Here is a 13579-nt window from a genome sequence, read left to right on the forward strand (position 1 = left end):
CAGGGGTCTTTTCGTTGCTTCTCTCCACACCGCCCCGCCCCACCCCACCCGCACCCAATCAGCGCTGCGTTGATAGGAAAATCCTGCAATGTGAGCATCACACTAACTTGTTGCTTCCAACTCCTTGTGATTTAACTGAGTGGAGTCACTGGTCTAACTGGAACAGAATCTGTTTATGCATTGACACCACAGTCCTCTGAAAGAACGGGAATTAAAAATGCAAGGGAATCTTCAGAGGAGTAATGTAAACACACACACACAGTACATAGACCATGGGCACACATATATACACACACACGAACACAGATGCACACAGACACTTAGATACACGGTACACATCCACAGACACACACAGATATGCACACACATCCACCGACCACATGCACGGGTGCACACACATATACAGTACATACACGGATGTACACACACGCTCACAGACAAATGCATGTACACAGACCTACATGCATATATACACACACACACACACACAGAGAACGTGAGCGCGCACACCCACACACAGATACATTCGTACACAGACATTCACACATACACACTCACATGTGTATGCAGACCTGGGCAGAGGTTTCCTTGCACACAACACTCAGACTCATTCCACACAACCTCGGTAAAACACACTCTGATACACCCCACACCCCTCACTGTAACACTGATACACCCCACACCCCTCACCGTAACACTGATACAACCCACACCCCTCACCGTAACACTCTCCGATACACCCCATACCCCTCACTGTAACACTCTCCGATACACCCCACACCCCTCACTGTAACACTGATACACCCCACACCCCTCACCGTAACACTCTCCGATATACCCCACACCCCTCACCGTAACACTCTCCGATACACCCCACACCCCTCACTGTAACACTGATACAACCCACACCCCTCACTGTAACACCCTCCAATACACCCCACACCCCTCACTGTGACACTCTCCGATACACCCCACACCCCTCACCGTAACACTCCCCGATACACCCCACACCCCTCACCGTAACATTGATACACCCCACACCCCTCACTATAACACTGATACACCCCACACCCTCACTGTAACACCCTCTGATACACCCCCCACCCCTCACTGTAACACTCTCCGACACACCCCACACCCCTCACCGTAACACTCTCCGATACACCCCACATCCCTCACTGTAACACCGATACACCCCACACCCCGCACTGTAACACCCTCCGATACACCCCACACCCCTCACTGTAACACTGACACACCCCACACCCCTCACTGTAACACTGATACACCCCACACCCCTCACTGTAACACCCTCCGATACACCCCATACCCCTCACTTTAACACTCTCCGATACACCCCACACCCCTCACTGTAACACTGACACACCCCACACCCCTCACCATAACACTCTCCAATACACCCCTCACTGTAACACTCTCCGATACACCCCACACCCCTCACTGTAACACTGATACACGCCACACCCCTCACTGTGACACCCTCCGATACACATCACACCCCTCACTGTAACACTGATACACCCCACACCCCTCACCGTAACACTCTCCGATACACCCCACACCCCTCACTGTAACACTGACACACCCCACACCCCTCACTGTAACACTGATACTCCCCACACCCTTCACTGTAACACTCTCCGATACACCCCACAGCCCTCACTGTAACACTCTCCGATACACCCCACACCCCTCACTGTAACACTGATACACCCCACACCCCTCACGGTAACACCCTCCGATACACCCCACACCCCTCACCGTAACACTCTCCGATACACCCCACACCCCTCACTGTAACACTGATACACCCCACACCCCTCACTGTAACACTGACACACCCCTCACCGTAACACTCTCCAATACACCCCACACCCCTCACCGTAACACTCTCCGATACACCCCACACCCCTCACAGTAACACTCTCCGATACACCCCACACCCCTCACTGTAACACTGACACACCCCACACCCCTCACTGTAACACTGATACACACCACACCCCTCACTGTAACACTGATACACACCACACCCCTCACTGTAACACCCTCCGATACACCCCACACCCTTCACTGTAACACCCTCCGATACACCCCACACCCCTCACTGTAACACTGATACGCCCCACACACCTCACCGTAACACTGATACACCCCACACCCCTCACCGTAACACTGATACACCCCACACCCCTCACTGTAACACCCTCCGATACACCCCATACCCCTCACTGTAACACCCTCCGATACACCCCACACCCCTCACTGTAACACTGATACACCCCACACCCCTCACTGTAACACCCTCCGATACACCCCACACCCCTCACCGTAACACTCTCTGATACACCCCACACCCCAACACTGATACACCCCACACCCCTCACTGTAACACTGACACACCCCTCACCGTAACACTCTCCGATACACCCCACACCCCTCACCGTAACACTCTCCGATACACCCCACACCCCTCACTGTAACACCCTCCGATACACCCCACACCCCTCACTGTAACACTGATACACCCCACACACCTCACTGTAACACTGATACACCCCACACCCCTCACCGTAAAACTGATACACCCCACACCCCTCACTGTAACACCCTCTGATACACCCCACACCCCGCACTGTAGCACCCTCCGATACACCGCACACCCCTCACTGTAACACTCTCCGATACACCCCACACCCCTCACTGTAACACTCTCCGATACACCCCACACCCCTCACTGTAACACTCTCCGATACACCCCACACCCCTCACTGTAACACTGATACACCCCACACCCCTCACCGTAACACTCTCCGATACACCCTACACCCCGCACTGTAACACCCTCCGATACACCCCACACCCCTCACTGTAACACTCTCCGATACACCCCACACCCCTCACTGTAACACTCTCCGATACACCCCACATCCCTCACTGTAACACTGATACACCCCACACCCCTCACCGTAACACTCTCCGATACACCCTACACCCCGCACTGTAACACTCTCCGATACACCCCACACCCCTCACTGTGACACTCTCCGATACACCCCACACCCCTCACTGTAACACTGATACACCCCACACCCCTCACCGTAACACTCTCCAATACACCCCATACCCCTCACTTTAACACTCTCCGATACACCCCACACCCCTCACTGTAACACTCTCCGATACACCCCACACCCCTCACTGTAACACTGATACACCCCACACCCCTCACCGTAACACTCTCCGATACACCCTACACCCTGCACTGTAACACCCTCCGATACACCCCACACCCCTCACTTTAACACTCTCCGATACACCCCACACCCCTCACTGTAATACCCTCCGATACACCCCACACCCCTCACTGTAACACTGATACACCCCACACACCTCACTCTAACACTGATACACCCCACACCCCTCACCGTAAAACTGATACACCCCACATCCCTCACTGTAACACCCTCTGATACACCCCACACCCCGCACTGTAACACCCTCCGATACACCCCACACCCCTCACTGTAACACTCTCCGATACACCCCACACCCCTCACCGTAACACTGATACACCCCACACCCCTCACCGTAACACTCTCCGATACACCCTACACACCGCACTGTAACACCCTCCGATACACCCCACACCCCTCACTGTAACACTCTCCGATACACCCCACACCCCTCACCGTAACACTCTCCGATACACCCCACACCACTCACTGTAACACTCTCCGATACACCCCATACCCCTCACTTTAACACTGATACACCCCACACCCCTCACCGTAACACTCTCCGATACACCCTACACCCCGCACTGTAACACCCTCCGATACACCCCACACCCCTCACTGTAACACTCTCCGATACACCCCACACCCCTCACTGTGACACTCTCCGATACACCCCACACCCCTCACTGTAACACTGATACACCCCACACCCCTCACCGTAACACTCTCCAATACACCCCATACCCCTCACTTTAACACTCTCCGATACACCCCACACCCCTCACTGTAACACTGATACACCCCACACCCCTCACCGTAACACTCTCCGATACACCCTACACCCCGCACTGTAACACCCTCCGATACACCCCACACCCCTCACTGTAACACTCTCCGATACACCCCACACCCCTCACTGTGACACTCTCCGATACACCCCACACCCCTCACTGTAACACTGATACACCCCACACCCCTCACCGTAACACTCTCCAATACACCCCATACCCCTCACTTTAACACTCTCCGATACACCCCACACCCCTCACTGTAACACTGATACACCCCACACCCCTCACTGTAACACTGACACACCCCTCACTGTAACACTCTCTGATACACCCCACACCCCTCACTGTAACACTGATACACACCACACCCCTCACTGTAACACCCGATACACCCCACACCCCTCACTGTAACACCCTCCGATACACCCCACACCCCTCACTGTAACACCCTCCGATACACCCCACACCCCTCACTGTAACACTGATACACCCCACACACCTCACCGTAACACTCTCCGATACACCCCACACCCCTCACTTTAACACTCTCCGATACACCCCACACCCCTCACTGTAATACCCTCCGATACACCCCACACCCCTCACTGTAACACTGATACACCCCACACACCTCACTCTAACACTGATACACCCCACACCCCTCACCGTAAAACTGATACACCCCACATCCCTCACTGTAACACCCTCTGATACACCCCACACCCCGCACTGTAACACCCTCCGATACACCCCACACCCCTCACTGTAACACTCTCCGATACACCCCACACCCCTCACCGTAACACTGATACACCCCACACCCCTCACCGTAACACTCTCCGATACACCCTACACACCGCACTGTAACACCCTCCGATACACCCCACACCCCTCACTGTAACACTCTCCGATACACCCCATACCCCTCACTGTAACACTCTCCGATACACCCCACACCACTCACTGTAACACTCTCCGATACACCCCACACCCCTCACTGTAACACTGATACACCCCACACCCCTCACCGTAACACTCTCCGATACACCCTACACACCGCACTGTAACACCCTCCGATACACCCCACACCCCTCACTGTAACACTCTCCGATACACCCCACACCCCTCACTGTAACACTCTCCGATACACCCCACACCACTCACTGTAACACTCTCCAATACACCCCACACCCCTCACTGTAACACTGATACACCCCACACCCCTCACCGTAACACTCTCCGATACACCCCACACCCCTCACTGTAACACTCTCCGATACACCCCACACCCCTCACTGTAACACTGATACACCCCACACCCCTCACCGTAACACTCTCCGATACACCCTACACCCCGCACTGTTACACCCTCCGATACATCCCACACCCCTCACTGTAACACTCTCCGATACACCCCACACCCCTCACTGTGACACTCTCCGATACACCCCACACCCCTCACTGTAACACTCTCCGATACACCCCACACCCCTCACTGTAACACTGATACACCCCACACCCCTCACCGTAACACTCTCCAATACACCCCATACCCCTCACTTTAACACTCTCCGATACACCCCACACCCCTCACTGTAACACTCTACGATACACCCCACACCCCTCACTGTAACACTCTCCGATACACCCCACACCCCTCACTGTAACACTCTCCGATACACCCCACACCCCTCACTGTAACACTCTCCGATACACCCCACACCCCTCACTGTAACACTGATACACCCCACACCCCTCACCGTAACACTCTCCGATACACCCTACACCCCGCACTGTTACACCCTCCGATACATCCCACACCCCTCACTGTAACACTCTCCGATACACCCCACACCCCTCACTGTGACACTCTCCGATACACCCCACACCCCTCACTGTAACACTCTCCGATACACCCCACACCTCTCACTGTAACACTGATACACCCCACACCCCTCACCGTAACACTCTCCAATACACCCCATACCCCTCACTTTAACACTCTCCGATACACCCCACACCCCTCACTGTAACACTGACACACCCCTCACCGTAACACTCTCCGATACACCCCACACCCCTCACTGTAACACTCTCCGATACACCCCACACCCCTCACTGTAACACTCTCCGATACACCCCACACCCCTCACTGTAGCACTCTCCGATACACCCCACACCACTCACTGTAACACTCTCCGATGAAGCTCTCACTGTAACACTCCCTGGCATATACCGATAGCTGTCTAACACTCGACATACGCAATGCCTTGCCCTCACTGTAACACTCTCACCAATTGTCATGTAACACTTGACATACCCGATGCTTTGTCCTTACGGTGCTGATCTCTGTTGACATGTCATGCTGTTGTTCATGAAATGTATTTACTACAGATCCCTACAGCACCAGATAAAATTATTCTGCTTCTTAACCAGGCTCCAGTTTTTTTATGCACTTTGCATTTAAGTAGCGATCAATTCCAGAGGAAAAATGTAGGGAAAGCTCCATAAATAACCTGCTTGTTGGAGGATTGATGCTCAAGAAACACATGGGCCAAATGCCTGTTCTTACTTTTCACTCTGTACATGTTATCGTTGGATAACCGTCTGTCCTTTAGTACAGACCTCGAATGTTCACATTACAATCATATCTCACAATAGCAACTTCCTTATTAAAAGACCAACACATTTCTAGTGTTCCTGCACAGACTGGAACACTTCCTCTAAGAGCAATCTACACGTCCCTACTTTCTTGGAAGTCTGCACAGAATTGGCATGCCACTTAAAACTTTGACAAAGTTGAGAATATCTGGTTGCATCATATCCTGCCCAGGAATGGAAAAGGCTACAAGTAATGGGGGATACCATCCAGTCCAGTCTCTCACAGGAAAAAGCATCCCATTATTGAGCACAATTGCGTGGAGCCCTGCCACAGGAAAGCAGCATCCATCATCAAGAACCCCCACCATTCCTTCTTGCTGCTACCATCGGGCAGGAGGTGTTTCTTTATTTTAATGTAAATGTCTGAAAGAAAATGAATCTCAAGATAGCATATGGTGACATATAAAATAATTTGACTTTGAAACGGTTTGGAGAGAGACAGGCAGCAGAAGGCTTGATTAGCTTTCCACAACGTCTTGGGGCTGCTCAGGGACCTTTATAGAAGTCAGAGGTCTGTAAGATTATGAGGCAATATCTTTATCCCATGGTTGAACTGTCTAATACCAGACGGCATGCAATTCAGGTGAGAGCGGGTTCCAAATGAGATGTGTGGGCAGTTGTTTTCGAAAGCACAGTGTGATGGGGCTGTGGAACTTCCAGGGTTGGTAGTGGAGGCAGAGAGAACAGCAGCATTTAAGAGGCTCTTGGACAGGCATACGAATACACAGGGACTGGAGGAATACGGACATCGTGTGGGCAAAAGGGATTCGCTCAATTGGATATTAAATCACTAGTTAATTAGCTTGGCACAACATCATGGGCATGTTCCTGTGCTGTTCTACGTGAGTAGAACTGAGATGACACAACTGCCCATGGCTTTTCTAAGCTTGACGTAATGGAGTGCAACTCCCCCCTTTTGATGTGGGACTTAAAACGAAGCATCACCCAAGACGCCCACGGCCTCTAATCATCGCTTCCTACAGTTCTGATAATTACCACTTTCTCAAACGTTCAAGTACAAGTCATTTCTGCCTGCAGAGTCTCCTCCTCACCGTCAGCTTCAGAACATCCAATGTTATGTTTACTGACAAAATAATCAGCACTCAGGCTAGTTAGGCCGCAGCCTGAGCTCTGTGTACAGTGTTGGTCACCGCATTAAGTATGTGATTACACAGGTGAAGAGATTTACAGCGAGGTTGCCAGGACTGGAAAACTGGAGCAATGGGCAGAGACTGGGTAAGCTATGTGTGGCCACACGCGCAGGCTGCCTCCAGCACATTCCTAGGATTTTATTTGTTTTTAATTTAGAGATACAGTGCTGTAACAGGGCTTTCAGGCCCAGCAAGCCTGTGCCATCCAAATACACCCACGAGACCCTTATGTCTTTGGAATGTGGGAGGAAACCAGAGGAACCAGAGGAAACCAGCGTGGTCACGGCGAGAACACTTTAGAGGCAGTGGTGGGAGTTGAACCTGGTTGAGTTAGTTGTTGACACAAGCAGCCCATTTCACTGTGTTTCTATGTACATCCGATAGATACATGAATCTGAATCAGATCTGGATCTGAGACACAATCTGAAGCCGTCACTCTTTCCTTTGGGACAGAGGAGGTGGAGGGAGAGACTTGACTGAGGTTTATAGAGTAACGAGGGGCCTAGATAGAGTAAATAAGCTGGGCCTAATCTCTTTAGCAGAGCGGTCAAAGACAAGTGAGCAGAAATTTAACTAGGAGAAGGAACAGCGAGATATGAGGAAAAACCTTTCTTACTCAGAGGCAGGTGGGAGTCTGGAACCCACTGCCTGAAAGGGTGAGAGAAAATCTTTTAAACACAAGAAAATCTGCAGTTGCTGGAAATCCAGAGTACCCCTGATGAAGGGTCTTGGATGAAATGTCAACAGTTTAAACACCTCCGTAGATGCTGCCAGACCTGCTGAGTTTCTTCAGCATCTTGTATGCATAACTTTTAAACCAGACTTGAGGAGGATCGCCCTGTAGTCCTGAAAGGTGAAATGATGTTGCACAACTGTCTATGAACTTAGCCAAAAGCAAAATCAGCCAAATGACCTTCCCCCTGTGCTTCATAAATGTTCAATAATTCTACAGTGCCTAAAAAAGCACTCCCCCCACCCCCAACCATCCCTAGATGTTTTATTGTTTTACAACATTGAATCACAGTGGATTTAATTTGTCTTTTTTAGACACCGATCAACAGAAAAAGACTCTTTTGTGTCAAAGTGAAAACAAATTTCTACTAACTGGTCTAAATTTATTACAAATATTAAACACTAAATAATTGACCGCATAATTACTCACCCCCTTCAAGTCAGTATCTAGTAGATGCACATTTGACAGCAATTACAGCCTTGAGTCTGTGTGGATAGGTTTCTATCAGTTTTGCACATCTGGACACTGCAACTTTTCCCCATCCTTCTTTACAAAACTGCTCAAGCTCTGTCAGATTGCAAGTGATCATGAGTGAACAGTCCTTTTCAGGTCCAGCCACAAATTCTCAATTGGATTGAGGTCTGGATTCTGACTTGGCCATTCCAGGACATTAACTTCGTTGTTTTACAACCATTCCTGTGTAGCTTTGGCTTTATGCTTGGGGTCATTGTCTTGCTACAAAACAAATCTTCTTCCAAGGACAGTTCTCTTGCAGACTGCATCAGGTTTTCCTCCAGGATATCACTGTGTTTTCCTGCGTTCCCTCTACCGTCAAAAGCCTTCCAGGGCCTGCTGCAGTAAAGCACCTGCACAGTATGATGCAGCCACCAATATGCTTCACGGTATGGACGGTTTGTTTTTGATGATCTGTGGTGTTTGACTTAAGCCAAACAGCGCATTTAGTCTGACAGCCAAAAAGATCAGTTTTAGTTTCATCAGACCATAGAAACTTCTTCCAGCTGACCTCAGAGTTTCTCACATGCCTTCTGGCAAACTCCAGCTGAGATTTCATGTGAATTTTTTTCAACAGTGGCTTTCTCTTTGCTACTGTCCCATAAAGCTGCAACTGGTGAAGCACGCGGGTAACAGCTGTTGTACACGCAGTCTCTCCCACTTCAGCCAATGAAGCTTGTAACTCCTCCAGAGTTGTCATAGGTCTCTGAGTGGCCTCCCTCACTAGTCCCCTTCTTGCACGGTCACTCAGGTTTTTGAGGACAGCCTGCTCCAGGCAGATTTACAGCTGCGTCATATTCTTTCCATTTCTTGACGATTGACTTAACTGTACTCCAAGGGATAGTCAGTATTTGCAGATTTTGTCTTCATGGTGTATTTTTGCCTGGATACTGACTCGCCAGCAGTTGGGCCTTCCAGATATAGGTGTATTTTTACCATAACAACTGAAACATCTTGATTGCACACAGGTCCGGTCCGCAAAAACAGACGTCCATTTAACTAATTATGTGACTTCTAAAACCAATTAGCTGCACCAGTGATGATTAAAAGGGGGTGAATACTTATGCAATCAATTGTGTTTTATATTTGAAATTAATTTAGATCACTTTGTGGAGATCTGGTTTCACTTTAACATGGACGGGTCTTTTTCTGTTGATCAGTGTCAAAAAAGTCAAACTAAATCCACTGTGATTCAGTGTTGTAAAACAATAAACATGAAAACTTCTGGGGGTGGGGGGGGGGGGTGAATACTTTTTATAGACGCTGTATGTACAATTGAACCCTCCGTGCCTCAGAAAGACACAAGGATGGACAGGAACATCAACTATAAGCTCCACTGCCTGTTAGAGAAATAATGAATACTTATGCAAGACAAATCAGTCTTCCTCCTAACAGAATATAGGACATAGAACAATACAGCACAGTACAGGTTGTGCTGACCTTTTAACCTACTCTGATGACTGCACTTCCACTGACAAGCGCACGGTGGCGTAGGAATGAGGAAACTACGTTGGTGCTGAAGGCACGGCATACTTGCTGGCTGCCCCCAGCAAATCCTCGGACTGTGTTGGTCATTGACGCCAAAAACACATTTCACTGCATGTTTTGATGTACATATGACAAATAAAACTAATCTAATCTAAACCAACTTCCTAAATGTAACCATCCTGCTCCCACTCAGATGAGATACTTTGGGAATCTATTTAGGGTTTCATGGACCTCAGTGGAGATAGCTGCAGGTGGCTGGATTTGGATCACAGATCAGTGGTGGGATGGATTTAAATACTCTGGATAACTCAAAATTCTCAGTGGTACTCAGAAGGCCCTGGATGGTGGAACATGTTCAAGGAGCTAAATAATCTACGCCTGTTACTATGGTTACATAACAACGGCACCAGCTTAAAATCAACACATTGTCTGTGATTAAATGACCTGTAGAAATTGAAGTATCAATTGCTGTCGAGAAGACGTTGAATACACACACTCAGGGTAGAGGGTCCACAAGTACACCCTCTCACACATACATGTATGCACTCACACGCAGTCACACATGCTCTCATGCACACATACCACTGCATGCTGACGAAACAATGTTTAGGTCAAAGCTTGAAGAAAGTGATTAAATCAGCGATGGGATAGACTTTAATAATCAGAATAGTACCAATTTTTCAAAGATGCTCAGAAGATGTAAAACTCAGAAAATTTGTTTCTAGGATGGGTCAGCAATTCATTCACTCTCTGCAATCATCTGGGCAACACACACGTGTACACAAACACACACAGTCCCAAAGATGCACAACACCACACAGACACATCTGCACACACTCACAAAATTACACATACACACACATATAAACACACACACACACTCCCAAAAACATGCATATACTTACACATATCTGCACACACTTGCAAAAACATACATGTGCATACACTCCCAAAAGCACACACATTAACACACTCCCAAAAACACATACACCCCTAAAAATACACACACAAAACACTCCTCTTGCACCACAGACAGGAAACAGCATTGATACACTCTGGTGATTATCACTAATTTAAACTTTGACCACACCTCCCCCACCCCACCCCTTTCAGCGACTGAATGTGACCAAAGACACAGCTGTCAATGGTAGGGAATAGACAGGAGTTTGCTGTCAGTAAAGGGTGTTACAGAAGGACTGAGCCTGGACGCAATTACAAATATATCAAGAGTTGTAAGCACAGCGATTAGAACGACAGAAACGGCAGACTAGACAGCGTCATAGCAGAGGCATCAATGTGAACGTTTGTCCGGTCTCAGTGGAAAGATGACCTGGGAGGACTCCTGGCAAGGAGTGAATAACTTGGCCAAATCCCAATTTTTGTGCACATACCTGGAACGTGCAATGATGGGGTATGGAGTCCGAAAGGTGAGAGCTGAGATGGTTCCGCAGGGGATTTGGGACGGAGGCCTGATGGTCACTCACTGAGCGTCACTCAACCGTGGTCATTCGCCAGGGTTCATCCCACGCGGCAGGTAACAAGGTGACAGCGATGCTGCACGCAGGGAGCTGGGAAGGCAGCAGAGAGTGGGGCGACCGATGAAGGAATGTGTGCAGAAAGCTCTCTGCTCCTGCTCAAGCTGCTCTCTCTCGAGCTGGGAGGGTTTAAATTCCCTGGCAACAACACCAGTGTGAGATGCCAGACTTCAGTAACCCTTCCATTGACATGGCTCTCCCAGCGGGTCATTATTACCATTCAGTGTGTACCGAAGTACAGTGACAAACTTTGTTTTGCTTGGTGTCCGTACAAATCATTTCATCACATCAATGCATTGAGGTAGTACAAGGGAAAACAATCGTCGGACACAGAATAACCTGTTACAGGTACGGAGAAAATCCAGTGCAGGCAGACAATACAGAGCCAGAAAATACATAAGAAAGATTGCCAGGATGAGTCTAGCTTCCATTTCCCACGCTGTATGAAAAAATGTTAAGTGAGCTGGGGCTTTTCTCTTTGGAGCAAAGGGAAATGAGAGGAGACTGGACAGAGATGTACAAGATTATGAGAGGCATAGATAGAGTGGACAGACAGCGTCTTTTTTCCAGGATAATCATGCCTAATAATAGATTAATCTCAGTACAGGAAATTTTGCAGGGGATGTCAGAGGCAGGCTTTTTTAAAGAGAGTAATAAGTGCCTGGAATACACTGCTGGAGGCGGTGGAAGAGGCAGTTATATTAGGGACAATTAGGAGACTGACCAGGTTGGCCAGTTCGTCCTCTTTTCCTGCAAGTCCATCAATGTCGTCCGCAAATCGTAGGTTTGTGACGACCCTCCCTCCGATGCTGACTGTGCCCACATGATCTTCGAGGGCAACACTCATGATTCGTTCCAGGAAGACGCTGATGGGGGAGGGGGGGGGAGAGGAGGCAGCCCTGACGGACTCCTACAGAGGTATGGAACCACTCCCCAATGGTGCCTTGAGCGAGTACTGCACTGGTTGCCTTGGCGTAAAGCTGGTGGACCTGGTCAGCCATCTTGACAGAGCCTCCACAACGTTTGGAATGGAAATAAGTGCTGAGAAAACCAAGCTCATGGCAAATGCCAACAGTGCCATCACAACAGACATCTCAGTCCATGGTCAGAAACTTGAGACAGTGCAGCAGTTCAAGTACCTGGGGGCAATCATCAGTGACGAAGGATCAAGACCAGAAGTCCTGGCAAGAACAGCACAGACAATGACTGCACTATCCAAACTCAAGACAATATGGAGGGACAGCAACATCACCATGAAGTACAAGGTCAGATTCCTGCGTGCATTGGTATTCTCCATCTTCCTGTACGCATGTGAGACATGGACCCTCGCAGCAGAGCTACAGAGGAACATACAGGCATTGGAAATGAGATGCTACCGCAACATCTTGGGCATCTCATACTTGGACCACATCACAAACAAGCAGGTCCGCAAGACCATCCAGCACCA

General features: G+C 49.3%; 1 long non-coding RNA gene across 1 annotated transcript in view; it reads left to right on the forward strand.

Annotated features, from left to right (window-relative positions):
- The first annotated feature begins 7780 nt into the window (after positions 1-7780).
- LOC140191172 (uncharacterized) overlaps positions 7781-13579 on the forward strand; it is a 28682-nt gene continuing 22883 nt past the window's right edge. Inside the window, exon 1 of the long non-coding RNA XR_011883770.1 lies at positions 7781-7948. This is a non-coding gene — a long non-coding RNA (uncharacterized lncRNA). The remainder of the gene's footprint in view (positions 7949-13579) is intronic.

This window comes from Mobula birostris, chromosome 32, assembly GCF_030028105.1.
Source record: "Mobula birostris isolate sMobBir1 chromosome 32, sMobBir1.hap1, whole genome shotgun sequence".
Lineage (NCBI taxonomy): Eukaryota > Metazoa > Chordata > Chondrichthyes > Myliobatiformes > Myliobatidae > Mobula > Mobula birostris.